At 42.3% G+C, this 22,551-nt stretch overlaps 1 protein-coding gene across 3 annotated transcripts in view; it reads right to left on the reverse strand.

The window, feature by feature from the left end:
• kcnh5b (potassium voltage-gated channel, subfamily H (eag-related), member 5b) overlaps window positions 1-22,551 on the reverse strand; it is a 575,581-nt gene that overhangs the window by 463,476 nt on the left and 89,554 nt on the right. The gene's annotated exons all lie outside the window — the stretch shown is intronic.

The following is a 22,551-nucleotide window of genomic DNA, read 5'->3' on the forward strand; positions in this document are numbered from 1 at the left end:
GATAGAGGTGACAAAGAAATTTAGCTTTTGAGTTTGGTAGATGACAGCAGGGGTCGTGGCCAAGTGGTTAATGCGCTTGGTTTCAGTTCAAAAGGCTCCGGGTTCAAATCCCACCCCTGACACATTTCTCCATGTAATGTGGAGTTGCGTCAGGAAGGGCATCTGGGGTAAAACCGGTGCCAATTCAACATGCAGATCCACCTTGGATTTGCTGTGGTGACCCCGAGTGCAAACAAGGGAGCAGCCGAAGGGACTTTTTGGTTTGGTAGAGGAGAAAAAGTAGTTTTGTTTCGGTAATACAAAAAATAAAAATAGGCTCTGCACAGCGGGTCCCCCCACCCCCATGTGTGTTGGCGTGAGAGTGCTGAATCTCAGACTTTATTTCATTTGATTTATGTTATTTACAGCGATGACAACTGCAATCTCGGGATATCCTTCAACTGGGATGACTTGCATCACTTGAGGTCATGCCTAGTGGCGGTTGTACACTGAATTACTCATCAAGTGAGAGCCCCTCCGAGTCCCCCCAACAAAACACAAAGATTTTGCACAAACAGGCATTTTTTATTATTTTATAATTACTTTTAATATTTTAAGAGTGGCCTTGAAATTGAAATTGACAACATAAATCAATCAAATCAAATCAATTTTATTTATATAGCACCAAATCACAACAAAAAGTTGCCCCAAGGCGCTTTATATTGTAAGGCAAAGCCATACAATAATTACGGAAAAACCCCAACGGTCAAAACGACCCCCTGTGATCAAGCACTTGGCGAAAGTGGGAAGGAAAAACTCCCTTTTAACAGGAAGAAACCTCCAGCAGAACAAGGCTCAGGGAGGGGCAGTCTTCTGCTGGGACTGGTTGGGGCTGAGGGAGAGAACCAGGAAAAAGACATGCTGTGGAGGGGAGCAGAGATCAATCACTAATGATTAAATGCAGAGTGGTGCATACAGAGCAAAAAGAGAAAGAAACACTCAGTGCATCATGGGAACCCCCCAGCAGTCTACGTCTATAGCAGCATAACTAAGGCATGGTTCAGGGTCACCTGATCCAGCCCTAACTATAAGCTTTAGCAAAAAGGAAAGTTTTAAGCCTAATCTTAAAAGTAGAGAGGGTGTCTGTCTCCCTGATCTGAATTGGGAGCTGGTTCCACAGGAGAGGAGCCTGAAAGCTGAAGGCTCTGCCTCCCATTCTACTCTTACAAACCCTAGGAACTACAAGTAAGCCTGCAGTCTGAGAGCGAAGCGCTCTATTGGGGTGATATGGTACTATGAGGTCCCTAAGATAAGATGGGACCTGATTATTCAAAACCTTACAAGTAAGAAGAAGAATTTTAAATTCTATTCTAGAATTATCAGGAAGCCAATGAAGAGAGGCCAATATGGGTGAGATATGCTCTCTCCTTCTAGTCCCTGTCAGTACTCTAGCTGCAGCATTTTTAATTAACTGAAGGCTTTTCAGGGAACTTTTAGGACAACCTGATAATAATGACTTACAATAGTCCAGCCTAGAGGAAATAAATGCATGAATTAGTTTTTCAGCATCACTCTGAGACAAGACCTTTCTAATTTTAGAGATATTGCGCAATTGCAAAAAAGCAGTACTACATATTTGTTTAATATGCGCACTGAATGACATATCCTGATCAAAAATGACTCCAAGATTTCTCACAGTATTACTAGAGGTCAGGGTAATGCCATCCAGAGTAAGGATCTGGTTAGACAACATGTTTCTAAGATTTGTGGGGCCAAGTACAATAACTTCAGTTTTATGAGTTTAAAAGCAGGAAATTAGAGGTCATCCATGTCTTTATGTCTGTAAGACAATCCTGCAGTTTAGCTAATTGGTGTGTGTCCTCTGGCTTCATGGATAGATAAAGCTGGGTATCATCTGCGTAACAATTAAAATTTAAGCAATGCTGTCTAATAATACTGACTAAGGGAAACATGTATAAAGTGAATAAAATTGGTCCTAGCACAGAACCTTGTGGAACTCCATAATTAACTTTAGTCTGTGAAGAAGATTCCCCATTTACATGAACAAATTGTAATCTATTAGACAAATATGATTCAAACCACCGCAGCGCAGTGCCTTTAATACCTATGGCATGCTCTAATCTCTGTAATAAAATTTTATGGTCAACAGTATCAAAAGCAGCACTGAGGTCTAACAGAACAAGCACAGAGATGAGTCCACTGTCTGAGGCCATAAGAAGATCATTTGTAACCTTCACTAATGCTGTTTCTGTACTATGATGAATTCTAAAACCTGACTGAAACTTTTCAAATAGACCATTCCTCTGCAGATGATCAGTTAGCTGTTTTACAACTACCCTTTCAAGAATTTTTGAGAGAAAAGGAAGGTTGGAGATTGGCCTATAATTAGCTAAGATAGCTGGGTCAAGTGATGGCTTTTTAAGTAATGGTTTAATTACTGCCACCTTAAAAGCCTGTGGTACATAGCCAACTAATAAAGATAGATTGATCATATTTAAGATCGAAGCATTAATTAATGGTAGGGCTTCCTTGAGCAGCCTGGTAGGAATGGGGTCTAATAGACATGTTGATGGTTTGGAGGAAGTAACTAATGAAAATAACTCAGACAGAACAATCGGAGAGAAAGAGTCTAACCAAATACCGGCATCACTGAAAGCAGCCAAAGATAACGATATGTCTTTGGGATGGTTAAGAGTAATTTTTTCTCTAATAGTTAAAATTTTATTAGCAAAGAAAGTCATGAAGTCATTACTAGTTAAAGTTAAAGGAATACTCGGCTCAATAGAGCTCTGACTCTTTGTCAGCCTGGCTACAGTGCTGAAAAGAAACCTGGGGTTGTTCTTATTTTCTTCGATTAGTGATGAGTAGTAAGATGTCCTAGCTTTACAGAGGGCTTTTTTATAGAGCATCAGACTCTTTTTCCAGGCTAAGTGAAGATCTTCTAAATTAGTGAGATGCCATTTCCTCTCCAACTTACGGGTTATCTGCTTTAAGCTGCGAGTTTGTGAGTTATACCACGGAGTCAGGCACTTCTGATTTAAGGCTCTCTTTTTCAGAGGAGCTACAGCATCCAAAGTTGTCTTCAATGAGGATGTAAAAGTATTGACGAGATAATCTATCTCACTCACAGAGTTTAGGTAGCTACTCTGCACTGTGTTGGTATATGGCATTAGAGAACATAAAGAAGGAATCATATCCTTAAACCTAGTTACAGCGCTTTCTGAAAGACTTCTAGTGTAATGAATCTTATTCCCCACTGCTGGGTAGTCCATCAGAGTAAATGTAAATGTTATTAAGAAATGATCAGACAGAAGGGAGTTTTCAGGGAATACTGTTAAGTCTTCAATTTCCATACCATAAGTCAGAACAAGATCTAAGATATGATTAAAGTGGTGGGTGGACTCATTTACATTTTGAGCAAAGCCAATTGAGTCTAATAATAGATTAAATGCAGTGTTGAGGCTGTCATTCTCAGCATCTGTGTGGATGTTAAAATCGCCCACTATAATTATCTTATCTGAGCTAAGCACTAAGTCAGACAAAAGGCCTGAAAATTCACAGAGAAATTCACAGTAACGACCAGGTGGACGATAGATAATAACAAATAAAACTGGTTTTTGGGACTTCCAATTTGGATGGACAAGACTAAGAGTCATGCTTTCAAATGAATTAAAGCTCTGTCTGGGTTTTGGATTAATTAATAAGCTGGAATGGAAGATTGCTGCTAATCCTCCGCCTCGGCCCGTGCTACGAGTGTTCTGGCAGTTAGTGTGACTCGGGGGTGTTGACTCATTTAAACTAACATATTCATCCTGCTGTAACCAGGTTTCTGTAAGGCAGAATAAATCAATATGTTGATCAATTATTATATCATTTACTAACAGGGACTTAGAAGAGAGAGACCTAATGTTTAATAGACCACATTTAACTGTTTTAGTCTGTGGTGCAGTTGAAGGTGCTATATTATTTTTTCTTTTTGAATTTTTATGCTTAAATTGATTTTTTCTGGTTATTGGTGGTCTGGGAGCAGGCACCGTCTCTACGGGGATGGGGTAATGAGGGGATGGCAGGGGGAGAGAAGCTGCAGAGAGGTGTGTAAGACTACAACTCTGCTGAATGGTCCCAACCCTGGATAGTCATGGTTTGGAGGATTTAAGAAAATTGGCCAGATTTCTAGAAATGAGAGCTGCTCCATCCAAAGTGGGATGGATGCCATCTCTCCTAAAAAGACCAGGTTTTCCCCAGAAGCTTTGCCAATTATCTATGAAGCCCACCTCATTTTTTGGACACCACTCAGACAGCCAGCAATTCAAGGAGAACATGCGGCTAAACATGTCACTCCTGATCTGATTGGGGAGGGACCCAGAGAAAACTACAGAGTCCGACATTGTTTTTGCAAAGTTGCACACTGATTCAATGTTAATTTTAGTGACCTCCGATTGGCATAACCGGGTGTCATTACTGCCGACGTGAATTACAATCTTACCAAATTTACGCTTAGCCTTAGCCAGCAGTTTCAAATTTCCTTCAATGTCGCCTGCTCTGGCCCCCGGAAGACAATTGACTACGGTTGCTGGTGTCGCTAACTTCACATTTCTCAAAACAGAGTCGCCAATAACCAGAGTTTGATCCTCGGCGGGTGTGTCGCCGAGTGGGGAAAAATGGTTAGAAATGTGAACGGGTTGGCGGTGTACACGGGGCTTCTGTTTAGGGCTACGCTTCCTCCTCACAGTCACCCAGTCGGCCTGCTTTCCCGGCTGCTCGGGATCTGCTGGAAGGGAACTAACGGTGGCTAAGCTACCTTGGTCCACACCGACTACAGGGGCCTGGCTAGCTGTAGAATTTTCCATGGTGCGGAGCCGAGTCTCCAATTCACCCAGCCTGGCCTCCAAAGCTATGAATAAGCTACACTTATTACAAGTACCATTACTGCTAAAGGAGGCCGAGGAATAACTAAACATTTCACACCCAGAGCAGAAAAGTGCGGGAGAGACAGGAGAAGCCGTCATGCTAAATCGGCTAAGAGCTAGTAGCTGCGCTAAGCTAGCGGATTCCTAAAAACACACAAAGTGAATAATGTGTAAATAATTTAGAGGTGATTCAGCAGAGGGAGTGCTTTAGTTAAGGCACGTGAAGATTACACTGTGAAACAAATCGTTATCTAGTTATCTAGATCAATCTAACTGCACAGATTAAACAGCTAACAGATACAGCAAAACACCGCTGTGCTCCGGAACAGGAAGTGATACAATACCGCAGTGAGAGCCAACCACCAGTAGAGGCAAGCAAGAGTCACCAATGTCCAAAGACGGACAAAGGAATGCCTTTGTCCATCTTTGGTCAAATCCAAGGATCCAAGGAACATAAGACCGCAGGCTACAACATAAGTACAAAACATCCATGAATTGCAAATTTTTATAAACATGCCTGTACATGCTAAAAGTTTGTCATTAGACGCTTTTCAGGGAGGAACAATTAGCCCTTTCATTAAGGTTCATATTTGTATCAACATTTAGTTAAATATTTAGCTTGAAGTTTAGGCTAAATGTGTAAATATTTAGCATTAACAAATCTGCTAAAGTTTTAGGTATGATAAAAATTTGATAATGTAGCATTTGCATTTGCATTTTGCATTTTTTTCTCCCTAATTTTTTATCTTCATCTGTGGGTCAAAAGATCATCTAAACTGAAAGGTTACTAGCATTCCCATGCCAGTGAAACCAAATGTGATTCTTCTTTGTTTTCATTAAATAAATCAGTTAATTATGAAGCCTCATTTTAAATTTCATTGTTATTATTACTAGCCGAGTTGCTGTTCTATGCACAGGTAATAGAGATGAATTTTAGCCATGCCATTGCATATTTCATGTCACTTTGGTTAAGGTGTAGGAAGTTGCATTACATTGTGTGTGTGTATGTATGTGTGTATTGTGCGTATGTCATCATTAATTTTCATAGAGCAATTTGTGACATTCATGAAACTCAGGTGAATGATAACATAAAGGTGAAAGCATGTCATATCACAGTATTGCTGTGGGATATATAATGTTCTTAGTGTCTGTGCAAATGTTTCCCCAGCTCTATTACATTTCATCCATTTAGCACTTGGGGTTTTACGACCTAACGCCCCTTGATTCTTGGGATGTTGGGAAAGTGTAGTGACACGGACCCACAACAGGGGGCGTAAATGAACGGACAATAGAGGAAGTTAAATTTGAACACTTTACTGTTGTGAATGTCACAACCACACACAGCAGATTATAGAATAAATACAAGTCAATGAATGAAGGTGTCGTGTGGGCAGGCTCGACGATAGGAGACGTCCGTCTGGAGATGAACCGGAACCACACGATTTCCACCGCCACCGAACCTGAAGGATACTGGAGCCGCCAGGTCCCGAAGTGCCCAGGTGGCCACCGTCTCAGCGTGTCGGATCTGGTACTGCTGGCGGAGAACAAAGACAGTCAAGTGTGGGTGTGTGTACACCCCATAACAATAACGGTGGGAATTCCACCTCCACCTCTAACACACACTCGTGCAGCGTCTGAGTACCACTTATCTGGTGGGAAGTAGGACGAAACAGTCGCGACCCACGCCGGTCCTCTGGGTAGACAGCTGCAACACAGTAGCTCTTGGAATCAATCAATATAGTACGCAGGCAGAGAAAGTTACCTCTCAAAGAAGTACGATATCTTGGCGACGTGGTGGAGGTGTCATCCTGCTTTTATCCGGGGAGAAGTGCAGATGATCGGTGACAGCTGTCATAGTTGATGAGTGACAGCTGTCACCTCGGCTGTTCCTGTAAGGCGGCAGCGCCCCCTCGTGCCTGAAGCCCGCACTTCAGGCAGGGCGCCCTCTGGTGGAGGGCCAGCAGTACCTCCTCTTCTGGCGGCCCACACAACATGGGAGGGATATCAACAGTCTTCATGCTGTATACAGCAGGTACATTTTAAGTAAAAAAAACGCACACCTTAAAGTGTGATGCTTGCTACGTGACTTGAGTACTATGTGAACTGTGAAAATAAGGGCCCCAGTGAGTGGGTCGTGATCTAATATATAAGGCTGAACGTGTGTGTACAACCCCAATTCCAATGAAGTTGGGACATTGTGGAAAATGTAAATAAAAACAGAATACAATGATTTGCAAATCCTCTTCAATCTATATTCAATTGAATACACCACAAAGATAAGATATTTAATGTTCAAACTGATAGACTTTATAGTTTTTGTGCAAATATTTGCTCATTTTAAAATGGACGCCTGCAACAGGTTTCAAAAAGCTGGGACAGTGGTATGTTTACCACTGTGTTATATCACCTTTCCTTCTAACAACACTCAGTAAGTGTTTGGGAACTGAGGACACTAATTGTTGAAGCTTTGTAGGTAGAATTCTTTCCCATTCTTGCTTGATGTACGACTTCAGTTGTTCAACAGTCCGGGGTCTCCGTTGTCATATTGTGCGCTTCATAATGCACCACACATTCTCAATGGGTGACAGGTCTGGACTGCAGGCAGGCCAGTCTGGGTACCAGCACTCTTTTACTACGAAGCCACGCTGTTGTAACACATGTAGAATGTGGCTTGGCATTGTCTTGCTGAAATAAGCAGGGACGTCCCTGAAAAAGATGTTGCTTGAATGGCAGCATGTGTTGCTCCAAAACCTGGATTTACCCTTCAGTATTGATGGTGCCATCACAGATGTGAAAGTTGCCCATGCCATGGGCAGTAACACACCCCCATTGTTGTGTGGGCCGCTGAAGAGGAGGTACTGCTGGCCCACCACCACTAGAGGGCGCCCTGCCTGGAGTGCGGGCTCCAGGCACCGGAGGGCGCTGCCGCCTTACAGGAGCAGCCAGGATGACAGCTGTCACCCATCACCGGAGACAGCTGATCCCAATCACTACGGAGGTATATCAGCAGGACGGCATCTCCACCTCATTTGCCGAGATATCGTTTCTACCAGAGAGGTAACGTATCAAAGCAAATAGAGTGCATCTTTTGGATTGAGCTAGTTTTTTGGATTACTGTTCCAACGAGAGGTGGAGGTACCTTTCCTGCTGTTCGGAGTCCTGGGTGCATACGCGCCCCCATTTAACTGTTCTTTGCTCCTCGCCAGCAGTACCAGGTCCGACACGCGGAGGCAGTGGCCACCTGGGAGTTCGGGACTTGGCGGCTCCAGTATTCCCGGGGTCCTGTGGCGGAGGAAGCCGTGTGGTTCCGGTCTTACCTTGGAGAGGCGTCTCCTATCTTCGAGCCTGCCCACACGACACTTTTGTGAATTGACTGTTGTCCATTGCTGTGATTGGTTGTATTCGTTGTGCACATTCACAACAGTAAAGCGTTGTTATTTTGACTTACTCCATTGTCCGTTCATTTGCGCCCCCTGTTGTGGGTCCGTGTTCCTACACTTTCCCAACACCCATACCATCACAGATGCTGGCTTTTGAACTTTGTGCTGGTAACAATCTGGATGGTGTTTTTCCTCTTTTGTACAGAGGACACGACATCCATGATTTCCAAAAACAATTTGAAATGTGGACTCATCAGACCACAGCACACTTTCCACTTTGCACCTGTCCATTTCAAATGAGCTCAGGCCCAGAGAAGGCTGCGGCGTTTCTGGATGTTGCACTTGTAGATGCAGCGATGAACTGTGTTAACTGACAATGGTTTTCTGAAGTGTTCCTGAGCCCACGCGGTAAGATCCTTTACACAATGATGTTGGTTTTTAATGCAGTGCCATCTGAAGGATCGAAGGTCATGGGCATTCAATGTTGGTTGTTGGCCTTGCCGCTTACGTGTAGAAAGTTCTCCAGATTCTCTGAATCTTCTGATTATATTATTGACTGTAGATGATGGAATCCCTAAATACCTTACAATTAAACTGTTGGACTATTTTTTTTTTCACAGTTGTTCACAAAGTGGTGATCCTTGCCCCATCTTTGCTTGTGAATGGCTGAGCCTTTTGGGGATGCTCCTTCTATACCCAATCATGACACTCACCTATTTCCAATTAGGTGTTCTTTGAGCATTCGTCAACTTCCCAGTCTGTTGTTGCCCTCTTCCAACTTTTTTGAAATATGTTGCTGGCATCCATTTCAAATGTAATTAATGGATTACACCCAGATCGGTACAGCAGAGAGTCGACCCATCATGGACTTTTCTTCAGCCAGGAGAATGAATTAAATTATTTTCAGATGTTTTCATCAGATTGAAGATGATCTCACTGAAACAGATAGGTAAGGCTATATTATTTACTCCTTGTGTGAATGGTTTTAATATTTAACTGGCACTGCAAGCAGTCACATACAGGCCCTTGTGTCCACGCCACTGCCTCCCCAGGCCACTGCATTCCCTTGCGACCAGATGTGGGCAGGTGCACACAGGGGCAGACACTCATCATATAGTTCAATTTTCAAGCAAATCACACAGTGCATGAAGGAGTTCTGACAAGTTGATGGTTCATCCACTATGGGGCACTCAGAGCACAAACAGAGGGGGCAGGTGTGCTCAGGGACCGACCCTCATCATGCATGTGAAGTTTCAAGTCAGTCAGAGAAAGCATGAAGGAGTTATCATGACTTGATGTTCCATGGAAAAGTCAAAATGGTGGTGCCATAGCGGCCACACGTTTTGACATAGAAAAAAGCTGTTGATAACTTTTAATCGGTATAGTCTCTGGGTGATTTGAAAGAAATTTGAAATGCATTGGTCAAAATCCCTAGGAGAAGTTTGTTCAAATACAATGTGTGGAAATCACGCCAAAATTACACAAAAATTCAAAATAGCCAACGTCCTGTTTAGTTAGACCAATGGTGCAAGAGACTTTTTTGTATGTGTATTTGTATGTAAGTAACACATGTTTACCAATGTTCATCTCCCTACTCCAAAAAAACCCCTAGGGGGAGGGGTTTTTGAAATTTGCAAAGGGGTGCTATTGAGGCATTTTGTCCTGCCCATGGACAAAGCCCGTTATTTGTAAGATGTTGTCATGCTTGACCAGTGCATCAATTTCCATGATGATATGACAAAATTAAACCCATCAAAAGGAAGAATGTAATTTCATGGCAAATGATCGATATTTGGCACACCGCCACATGAACGCCATTACTCATAGCTTCACGGCGATCATCGCATATATTCACCACCTTGTTCTGCATGTTTTACAAGTGAAATGAAGCTGATGGGGTTAACTATGTGACATCAGTACCTGTTAAAGCATAAATAGGACATTTCCTGTTACCAAAGGGGGGTGTGCTATGAGATAGGTGCCCTTACCAAAAAGTAGTACATGCAAGTATGTTTCAAGTATACTTCCAGTTTACTTTTTATATACTTATCAGTACTAATTTTTCGTAAGGGTGGGAAGATAATATATGCACATGTTCAGGGCGGAGCCCTCATCATGTCCAGCAAGTTTGAAGGATCTACAATGAAGTATGTGGGCATGACAGCCGTTTGAAGTGAAACAGCGTGTTCCAGCTGCAGCTGCTCACACTGTGTTCCATGGGACGAGGTGTACCACATCACGTCGCTGATGTGGAGGAAAATAAAATAAAAACCAGCTGTATAAAACCAGCTATATAATTTGTGAATATCACTGGGATGATATAAATAATACATAAAAGGGGACACAATACAGAAGCCTGTGGTTAAATAACCCCAGTTAAATAAAAAGAAAAAAATGCCATGGGGTTCAAACCTGCATGCTCTGATTACCAGACAGAAATGTTACCCCTGCACTACAATCACTGTCTTGTAACAGGAGCATGAAATAGCTAAAATCAGCAAGCAGATAAATGTATTTTCTAAAAAAAGAAAAAAGCGCTGTGATAACTGACAAAATGACATTTGGTATGGCATATTTCTGCTGATATGTGAATGCAAGTGGCGTATTTGTGGCACTGTTGGTTTGTCCTGGTCCTGTGGCGCTCAGCTCACAGCCTCCACGACCTGATATGCATGTCCTGTCAGAGGTGACATTCAGATCACCTGCTTTCGTGCTAACAGTGCGAATGGCCACACATTTTCTAAGTGCCATGCGAGTGGTGTTAGATGTTCATGTGTGTCACCTGGAATTTGGCCTCCACCTGCCGCAAGAGGGTTCGATGGGCTCAATGGGCTCCTTTCTCAGTTAACTTGACAAATTCACTGGACTTGTGAAGATCTGTCAACCAACTGTCCACAGATGACACAAGCCATGGTTCCATCAGCTACTTCAACGACCCTCAACCACACTTATGCTACATGCACATGCAACCTAAAACAAATACAGCATCTACAATCAGGCAATATTGGAGGAAGAACTCAAACAAATTCTATGCTTCACCTGCTGAGAAATATAATTCATACTTGTCAATATTTCATAATTTAAACAACAATTTTGAGTATAAGGTACTATTACCTACAAACCTGTGACAACTAGTCTAAATCCCTCAACAGAAATGACTTTTTTGACAAAAAAAAAAACATAGCTTTAGATACCTTGGTTGCCTTTTTAGCTGTTATATTAAGGGAATTATGGCAATTTTGTAGCTTGTGGTGGAATCAGTGGCAGCCATCTTTGAGTTTTGTTAATTTAGGATATTAGCACCAAGCAGATCGTGGTAGATTTTTTTTCCTGGCTAGCAGAGCTAATTTCCCACCCAAATCAGTTGAAAAACCTTTGGCAACAATTTTGTTGACCTATGGCCATTCATTTACTGGACTATGCGGCTGAAAGCAGAGCTCTCAAACAAGACCAAAAATTCAACTCACTGACTGGTGATCTATTTGGGGAATGTACATGTCAGCCTTCAAATAAAGGCTGGGGTTGCAGGGTCGGTTTGGGGTTGCAGGGTGGGTTTGTAGCAGGGTCGATTGTGTCTCGATTCTTGAATTCTTGAATTCTTGAATCTCGATTTTTGTAAGAACAACAAAGGTCCAATTCTTTTTGGTCTGTCAACTTGACAAGGCCAAGGCGATTCCCACATTCCACCTTGCTGTGGCAAAAAGAGTTTGACTTTTGAGAGGTGGGGATGGATCCGTTGTCTGCCTAGGTGGTTGATGTCCAGCATTCAAGACAATTGTATAGTTTAGCAGTTGCAGTGACATGCAGCATGAGCATATGCTCCCAAAATTGACCTGAATGATTGACCTGTGGTAGCAGCACCTACCTGACAAGGATCAAATATCTTTCATATAAGCGTAGGAGTCACTGAGAGAGTGATACATTTTGAGACTTCCATCACACATAGGCCGATTGTGGCCGAATGGCATCAGAATGACACATCTGGCCACAGGCGAGGAGTGTTAAGGAGCAGTCAGAAGACGGACAGCGGTCTCAGAACAGTCTACTTAGTTCAGGGTTCCTGGAGAGCACCTGTCCTGCATGTTTTCTAACTCTCCCTGTTCCACTCCCAGGCAATAAACTCTATCAGCTGTGCTCAACCAACCAAGAGCTGGAAGACACCACTTTTAAAAAAAAAGCAGGTGTGACTTGAGTAGGTAGACTTGGAAAACATGCAGGATAGGTGCCCTCCAGGAACATGGTTGGTGACCATTGACCTAGTTGGTCCCATTCACTCGGGTATCCCAAATATGTTGCACAGTTCAAAACACTATTGGCGCTGTTGAGATGGGACACACAGCTAATGGTGACCGATGTGCAGTTTGTGTGCCATCTGATCGCAATCTACATATTCTGGTGGTGTCATAGCAGCATTTGAAATTATCTGATCACAGTTGATTGAGCTCTGAGATGCATCGGTCATGGCAAAGTCTGCCAGCATGTCCTGCCTGTGCCACGTGTCCACCTCCAGAGACACGTGGCCAGGGAGGGCAAAGGAAATGTTGATATGTAATAACATGTATGTGGCAGGCATTCATCATGTGCAGTGAATGTGAACAGCACCCAATCAAACTGAAAGCACCGTGTCCCACTGCAGGTCAATGCGTCACAAAGTACACGCCGCGTGCAGATTTGAACAGGCTGTTATATCTATAATAGACCTTACAGTACAACCTGGTCTCACGGCAAGTCGTGATTCAGCAGCACGAAATATACATTAATCTATTGGTTCATGATATTGTGATGAAAAGCGCCTCATTTTCATCACGGTGGCACAAATACATTCTAACAGCTCACGGCTGCACAAAATTAAAAGTGAAGCAGGGGGGTCGGGGTGGTTATGCTTAGGGTGGGGGGAAGGAGTAGGATTAGGTTATGGTTAAGGTTAGGGTTGGGGTTAGGAGTAGGGTTAGTAATAGTGAATTTAAAAAAACCCTGTCACAAAAATTTTACTAACTTCGTCACGGGAGCATGAAAAAAAAACGTGAGACTGGGCTGTACAGTACAGATATATTTCCATTCCTTCCCATGAGCAACATAAATAATGTGAAATATTGTGCCCATCATATTTGCGACACCATGGGCAGATGCACCTCACCACTGTCTCATGCACAGTAATGTGTCACTGCACGTGTTAGAGGCTCAGAGCTGAACGGATCTCACCACTGTAATATACATATGAGGTCTGTTAGAAAAGTATCGGACCTTTTTTTTTTTCAAAAACCTGATGGATTTGAATCACGTGTGCTCGCATGAGCCAACCTTGAACCTTCGTGCGCATGCGTGAATTTTTTCATGCCTGTCGATTGCGTCATTTGCTGGCAAGCAGCCTTCGTGTGAGGTCGTGTGTAGTGCTCTCGTGGGATTTTCTTTGCAAGGAAAAAGACGGAACGACTGGAACAGCGCTACTGCACCAAATTTTGCCAGAAACTGGGCGACAGCCAGGTGGAAACCACTCGGAAGATTCAGACGGCTTTCGGTGACGATCCTATGGGCATCACACAGATTAAGGAGCAGTACAACTGGTTCAAAAGGCTGTGGGAGAGGTTCATCCTGCTGTGTGCTGCACAGCCAGCACTGCAGATGAGAGTGTTTGTAGGGGAGACCAGGACCATTTTCCCATGGAAAATTTTTAATTTATACCTCTCCAAAACACTATTGCCTGCATTTTGAGGACCAAATTTCGTGAAGTAAAGCCAGTTTGTTTGTTTGTTTGTTTTAAATCGTTGTTACAGCCCTACTTTAAAGCCAAAAGAAACAAGGCATCAGGCCAAAACATGGAAGGGTGTAGAAAGGTACCTGTGTCAGGGCCAATGAACCAAGTACCTCTGGTGCCCTCTGTTGGCTGCCCTGGATCTGTTCAGTAATTCTGCCTTTCAGTATGTTTGTAAGATAAACATACTACTCTATCATTTTGGGAGGGGGATTGGTCCATGCCATCAGTCTTATAGCAATCATTAACTAACAATAGTTTATTAATTTGCTGTCAAATGTCAATACAATACTAGTATTATGATGCCTATGTAACGGAGGCCAGCAGATGTCGCTGTGCAGATGTAGTTAGTAAACCTCACTCCCAACAGCTCAAAAGGATTCTCTGGTCACAAGGCCAGAGCCCTGGGTTTTAGCCTTCTGGTGAGAGAGTCCGATTTCCATGCCGAGGATCGTGAGTTCGCATCCCGAGGGGAGCAAATGGGTGGAGTCATAACAACACAATGCAGAGTGCAGCCGCTACACATAACTAGACATTTAGGTAAGAGCTCAAAAATGGTCTTAATAAGCCAAACCCAAATCAATATCAGATCGAATCGAATTGAATCGAAATAATTGATTCTGAATCTTAAGAATCGGATTCAAATTGATTCTTGAAATCTGAATCGATACCCAGCTCTAATAAAAACATATATGGCTTTTGTGACATGTTGGAGCGGCTGCTGTGCCAGGTGAAATGGACCGTCAGATCATGTGAACGCTCATGACACATGACGCTGTGTCTGTCCTGCGACGCGCCACTCACAGGTGCACATGCACATGAGCGTGCATGAATCCGTGACAGCGGGATTGTTCCCACCTGCCTGACCGTGTGTCCCTCCCGACATCGGCTCGCTCATTTGGGCTGTGATTTGCCCTGATTCATACTTATTCGAGCTTTGTTTGAAGGGGCCCTAATATGTGTGATGGGGCATAAGGATTGATAAGCGTTTCTGTCTCGTAGCTGTGTGGGGCGGAGCCTGAGTGAAACACATTGCGTCAATATGATTAAAACTGGAGACTTTGCTTTTTTGTGGATGTGTGTGGACATGATTAAAACTGGAGACTTTGCTTTTTTGTGGATGTGTGTGGACATCTTTAGCTGACTGTGTGACTGGTGCTGAGACATGCATGTGTTGTGGCATGTTGAGCTGCAGAACCAGCCAGAGACAGAACTGTGAGCAACTTTTGATCTGCTGCAAGAGCAAACTCAGCGATCTGCCCCTGCAGCAGCAAATCTCACTCTGCTTCAAATGGCCTTTGTGACACTGCAAATAGGCCATTGTTTAAGCTTCCAGACCCTGGATGAGAGCAAGCTAACGCTCCCTTCCCGCTGCAACATCAGTCACGCCACACTTATATGCTGAGTACACTGAAGTGTTTTGGCCAGTTATTCAGCCAAATTAGTAATACTTCCACAGTGACCCCAAAGGGCCATTTAAATGGTCTCACTCCAGAGATTAAAAAAAAATCAATTAAAATGACAAAAGCGTTTTAACCACTTCTATTCCTATATTTAATTGTTTATTTATTGGCTGCCGCTGACTGCTTGGGTTTGCTACTTCAGATCCAGCGCAGGTCAGTGTTATGTCAGATTTCCTTGCCTATGCATGTCCACGTTAAATGGCAAATGACAAACGTTGGTATTCCCAAGCCTTTTCCCAGCCAAATGTCAGGATCAAACAACAACCTCTAGCACTGAAGAATTAAGCAAACACTAAAGTGGAAAGTTTCGCAGTTCTTCGAATGGCTGCTTGAAGCTGGCTTCACTCCCCATAGACTCCCTTGTATAAAATATCCATGTTTTGGTCTGTATAGCTAGTTCATGACAATCCATCCATCCCTTTTCTATATCCACATACTGCATTTAAGTGTCAGAGAGGGGCTGGAGCATATCCCAGCAGTTATAGGGTGTGAGGCGGGTACACCATGGACAGGATGCCAGTCTATCACAGGGCCACATATAGACAAACAAAAACATTCACACCCGCACACACATAACGGTCAGTTTAAAGTTTCCGGCACCTAACCTGCATGTCTTTGGATGTGGTAGGAAGCCGAAGCACCCTCAGGGAACACACGCAAACATGGGGAGAACATGCAAACTCCACACAGAGAGGTCCCAGGTGGGAAGTGAACCCGCAGCCTTTGAGCCACTGTGCTGCCCTAGTTCATAATAATGTTTTTGCATTTTTTGTTTGTTTGCTTGTTTGTTTTTAATAAGTCTTCATTCTAAACTATTTTAAGCCATATATGTATTAATAACTAAGGACATGGTTACTTTGTCCTGGAGTCAGGGCTGTCAGCTGCTGCGGTCTTGACCCAATCAAGTTTGCTGTTTAAGAAGTCAGTGCGCCCGTATTTTCACTGAGTGAAATTTTAGTGTTGTTCAATTTGTATTTTTGTACCATTAGCACCTGGTTCGCACCAATTGCCAGGTAGCTTGGTGAGGCAAGATCCACTCATGGTGCAACAGTTACTAAGGCAATATTCTGGTCATTCATTTGACATCACCCTTACTAGGGCACCTTGGACACACCAGTAACTTTAGTGTATTGTGGCCCTGGATCATCACATTTACCAGCTTTGATAACCTTGCTTAAATTTGTATTATTTTTATTGACTTATATTTGTCATATTCACTCTGGTTTTTTGAGGGGGTCATTCTAAATGGGGTTATAATTACATGGCAGCAAAGTTATGTCACAATGCTGAAGCACTGTTCCTGATACATTGGTTGGCAGTGGTGGGGGCAGTTCAGCTAATCCGATAGCAGATAATTATCAAAGCTAATGTTTTTGCTATTGGATTAGCTTTTCAGATAAGTTTTAAAACCATCATCGGAACAATTATCTTCCGATAAATTTAGTTCTGATAACTTTTAGTCCGATAACATTTTCTTTGCTGGTAGAGTTTAATGGTCAAAAATGTTTGTAAACCCTAAAATCAAACATTTTAGTCCATTTGTTGTGTGTTTGAAGCCATTGAGCAGACTGGCTGCCTGTCGCTTGCTCATGACGTCGTCATTAAGTGCAAAACGTGATCGGCCAGTTGACGCAGTGGGCATTGTGGCTAGTGTAGTTCAGGTTCACTTTGGACATTACAGTGACTTGTCCACTTGACACAAAAACAAAACAGATTAATTTTAACATTATTTTATTTTATTTCTTTGTGGCTGTACTTTAATCACCAAGACTAGGTGGGGGAGAGAAGCTCTCATGGCACAGCTGTGTGTGCAGAGGGACTTTTCTTCACATTTAGACACTGTTTTAGATTTTCAAAAAGGATGCTTTATGTGGATTATTTAGTCAGATGAATCCCACTAAAACTAACAGGTAAGAATTTATATTTACTAGGTGTATTTTACTCTGCCAATCAATGCATTAATGGCTGTATTTCGGTTGTTTAAGCCGCAGGGTTCAAAGCATGCGAAAAAAGCGGCAGCTTTCAGGTCGTAAATGACGGTGTATCTAATGCCGAGATAAACTGTGAATTCTAATGCTGTGTTTTACTGCTTTTGAAAGATGATGACAGTGTTTGGGGTTTTATTTTTTTTATTTATTCATTTTTCGTGTGTTCTTTGTGTTTGCAATCCTTGAATTTACCTGGCAGCCCCTGCAGCACTTAAAGTGAAACTGGGTTATCAGAAGCTGACAGTGTAATTGTAATCTGATGTGGCTGTGTCCAAATCAATACTAATAGTTATTCGTTATCGGTTATCTGTAAATAAAGATACATTTTTTTTAACAGTTTATCAGTTTATCATCATAAAAGATAACTTTTCAGTTATCTTATTAATGGCTATCGAAGCTAACTTTTTGGTTAGCTGTGACCACCACTGTTGGTTGGTAACATTCTTAGTCACCCCAGCAATGTTCTGGAAAGTCTATAAAAGAACATTCCTATAACGCTATAAAATGTCTTTTTTATGCAAAACTCAGGGGAAGTTTGATTGGTTAGCTTGGTCAAAATAAAACCTGACAAGTTGCAATGTGCTCTCTGCTTATGTAATGTGTTGTACAGTAGTGTTCAGAATAATAGTAGTGCTGTGTGACTAAAAAGATTAATCCAGGTTTTGAGTATATTTCTTATTGGTACATGGGAAACAAGGTACCAATAGATTCAGTAGATTCTCACAAATCCAACAAGACCAAGCATTCATGATATGCACACTCTTAAGGCTATGAAATTGGGCTATTAGGAAAAAAAAGTAGAAAAGGGGGTGTTCACAATAATAGTAGCATCTGCTGTTGACGCTACAAACTCAAAACTGTTATGTTCAAACTGCTCTTTTAGCAATCCTGTGAATCACTAAACTAGTATTTAGTTGTATAACCACAGTTTTTCATGATTTCTTCACATCTGTGAGGCATTAATTTTGTTGGTTTGGAACCAAGATTTTGCTTGTGTACTAGTGTGCTTGGGGTCATTGTCTTGTTGAAACATCCATTTCAAGGGCATGTCCTCTTCAGCATAAGGCAATATGGCCTCTTCAAGTATTTTGACATATCCAAACTGATCCATGATACCTGCTATGCGATATATAGGCCCAACACCATAGTAGGAGAAACATGCCCATATCATGATGCTTGCACTACCATGCTTCACTGTCTTCACTGTGAACTGTGGCTTGAATTCAGAGTTTGGGGTCATCTCACAAACTGTCTGCGGCCCTTGGACCCAAAAAGAACAACTTTACCAGCAGTACCAGATCCGATACTCGGAGACGGTGGCCACCTGGGGACTCAGAACTTGGCGGCTCCAATATTCTCCAGGTTCGGTGGTGGAGGAAATCGTGTGGTTCCGGTTCTTCTCAGGACAGACGTCTTCTATCCTCGAGCCTGCGCACACGTCACCTTTGTGGATTGACTGTTTGCTCAAATTCTGTAATACTCTGTGTTTTTGTTGTGCTCTTTCACAACAGTAAAGTGTTCATATTCGACTCTTTCATTGTCCGATCATTTGCGCCCCCTGTTGTGGGTCCGTGTCACTACACTTTCCCAACACTTCTATCAAATTTGATGGTTGTTTTCCATTTTCTTCCACACGTCTCTGGTTTTTTTGTCCATTTTAAAGCATTGGAGATCATTGTAGATGAACAGCCTATAATTTTTTGCACCTGCGTATAGGTTTTCCCCTCTCCAATCAACTTTTTAATCAAACTATGCTGTTCTTCTGAACAATGTCCTGAACATCCCATTTTCCTCAGGCTTTCAAAGAGAAAAGCATGTTCAACAGGTGCTGGCTTCATCCTTAAATAGGGGACACCTGATTCACACCTGTTTGTTCCACAAAATTGCCGAAACTCACTGACTGAATGCCACACTACTATTATTGTGAACACCCCCTTTTCTACTTTTTTTTTTTACTAATAGCCCAATTTCATAGCCTTAAGAGTGTGCATATCATGAATGCTTGGTTTTGTTGGATTTGTGAGAATCTACTGGTACCTTGTTTCCCATGTAACAATAAGAAATATACTCAACAAAAATATAAACGCAACACTTTTGGTTTTGCTCCCATTTTGTATGAGATGAACTCAAAGATCTAAAACTTTTTCCACATACACAATATCACCATTTCCCTCAAATATTGTTCACAAACCAGTCTAAATCTGTGATAGTGAGCACTTCTCCTTTGCTGAGATAATCCATCCCACCTCACAGGTGTGCCATATCAAGATGCTGATTAGACACCATGATTAGTGCACAGGTGTACCTTAGACTGTCCACAATAAAAGGCCACTCTGAAAGGTGCAGTTTTATCACACAGCACAATGCCACAGATGTCGCAAGATTTGAGGGAGCGTGCAGTTGGCATACTGACAGCAGGAATGTCAACCAGAGCTGTTGCTCGTGTATTGAATGTTCATTTCTCTACCATAAGCCGTCTCCAAAGGCGTTTCATAGAATTTGGCAGTACATCCAACCAGCCTCACAACCGCAGACCACGTGTAACCACACCAGCCCAGGACCTCCACATCCAGCATGTTCACCTCCAAGATCGTCTGAGACCAGCCCCTCGGACAGCTGCTGAAACAGTCGGTTTGCATAACCAAAGAATTTCTGCACAAACTGTCAGAAACCGTCTCAGGGAAGTTCATCTGCATGCTCAGCGTCCTCATCGGGGTCTCGACCTGACTCCAGTTCGTCGTCGTAACCGACTTGAGTGGGCAAATGCTCACATTCGCTGGTGTTTGGCACGCTGGAGAGGTGTTCTCTTCATGGATGATGCGAAGGAGATGTGTTGCACTGCATGAGGCAAATGGTGGTCACACCAGATACTGACTGGTATCCCCCCAATAAAACAAAACTGCACCTTTCAGAGTGGCCTTTTATTGTGGACAGTCTAAGGTACACCTGTGCACTAATCATGGTGTCTAATCAGCATCTTGATATGGCACACCTGTGAGGTGGGATGGATTATCTCAGCAAAGGAGAAGTGCTCACTATCACAGATTTCGACTGGTTTGTGAACAATATTTGAGGGAAATGGTGATATTGTGTATGTGGAAAAAGTTTTAGATCTTTGAGTTCATCTCATACAAAATGGGAGCAAAACCAAAAGTGTTGCGTTTATATTTTTGTTGAGTATATATTCAAAACCTGGATTAATCTCTTTAGTCACATAGCACTACTATTATTCTGAACACTACTGTATATATCTTATGCGCTCAATGAAATTCAAGATAATTACTGGGTGCACCTATTAGATGTGCATAAGAAAAAAGCAGTGAATGAAGCGGGAAAAAACATCCATTTATGAGCCACGAGTGGCTCCCAGAGCCTAACGCTGACACTGTGAATCAGTCAGAATAAAAAGGCCAACACAGACAGCCACATCAACTGTGATTCCTGACCACCTGACAACCTCTTCAAAGAAATCCTAACAACTCTAACATTTGCACAGCGCAGAGAAAGAAGACTTGACTTGTCTTTCACATCCAGCTACAGCTCCAGATTGAACAAAGGGAGACAACGGACTGGTAACAAGAGAAAAAAAGAGAGAATGTTGGCAGGAAAGCAATGACAAAGGACAAAGAATAACACAAGAACACAGAGAACAAAAAAAGGACATGTGGTGGAAGGAAAGAGAGAAGAAACAATGAAAAGAAAATATAAAAAAATAAGATGAGATTAAAAAGGCGTAAAGGGGAAGCAAACAAAGTTAAAAAAAATTAAAGAAAATGATGGACAGACCATTATTACATGTCCCAAAACAAACCCCAGTGACAGCTTAATTACATAAATGTCATCCAGCCATTATTCATTTGGGATCCCTGCACATTATGTCACATCATTGCCCTGTAATACTTTAACAAAGCAGAAACATTACAAAAAGTCATGTTTTTGAAAATTCTGATCATTGGCAATTTAAAACTATAAATCTTACATCAAAATTTGCCTTATCTATATCCGCTTCAAACTTCACCCTAAATCTTGACAGCACCACACTCACTCCTTCCCCTCTTGTCCGTAACCTTGGTATCCTCTTTGACCCCACCCTCTCATTTGAATCCCATGTTAAACAAATAACCCGATCTGCTTTCTTCCACCTTAAAAATATCGCCATCTCTGCTCATCTCTGAACTTCTCAGCCGCTGAAACCTTAATCCACGCATTAATTACATCCAGAATCGACTACTGCAATAGTATTCTCTATGGTACACCATCCAAAACTCTCAAGAAACTTCAGTATATCCAGAACTCTGCTGCTCGACTCCTCACACAAACCCGGTTCCACCAGTACATCACCCCTGTCCTCCAAGATCTTCACTGGCTCCCCATCCCTCAGTGCATACAGTTTAAAGCTCTCCTTATCACCTTCAAAGCCCTCCACAACCTGGCACCTTCTTACCTCTCTGACCTGCTCCTGCCCCATACTCCACCACGATCCCTCCGTTCCTCCAACGCTAACCTCCTGTCCCTCCCCTGTAGGACCAGGCTCCGAACCTGGGGTGACAGAGCCTTCTCCATCGCCGTTCTTGTTTAATTGGTGTGCTTCATTTCAGGAACACAATGGAAACATGTTTTTCTGCTTGTTTTTGTCCAATCCTAGACGATATTTACAGTAACAGGCAAAAGAATGGACACACTTTCCCATTCAACTGAGTGGGAAAGTGTGTCCAAATGTTTAACTAGTAGTATATATGTGGAATGTGTATTACATGTGCACCTGGACATGTATAAATGTTACTAAATTACTTAGTTACAATAGATAGATAGATAGATAGATAGATAGATAGATAGATAGATAGATAGATAGATAGATAGATAGATAGATAGATAGATAGATAGATAGATAGATAGATAGATAGATAGATAGATAGATAGATAGATAGATAGATAGATAGATAGATAGATAGATAGATAGATAGATAGATAGATAGATAGATAGATAGATAGATAGATAGATAGATAGATAGATAGATAGATAGATAGATAGATAGATAGATAGATAGATAGATAGAT

Source organism: Thalassophryne amazonica, chromosome 19 (genome assembly GCF_902500255.1).
Source record: "Thalassophryne amazonica chromosome 19, fThaAma1.1, whole genome shotgun sequence".
Classification (NCBI taxonomy): domain Eukaryota; kingdom Metazoa; phylum Chordata; class Actinopteri; order Batrachoidiformes; family Batrachoididae; genus Thalassophryne; species Thalassophryne amazonica.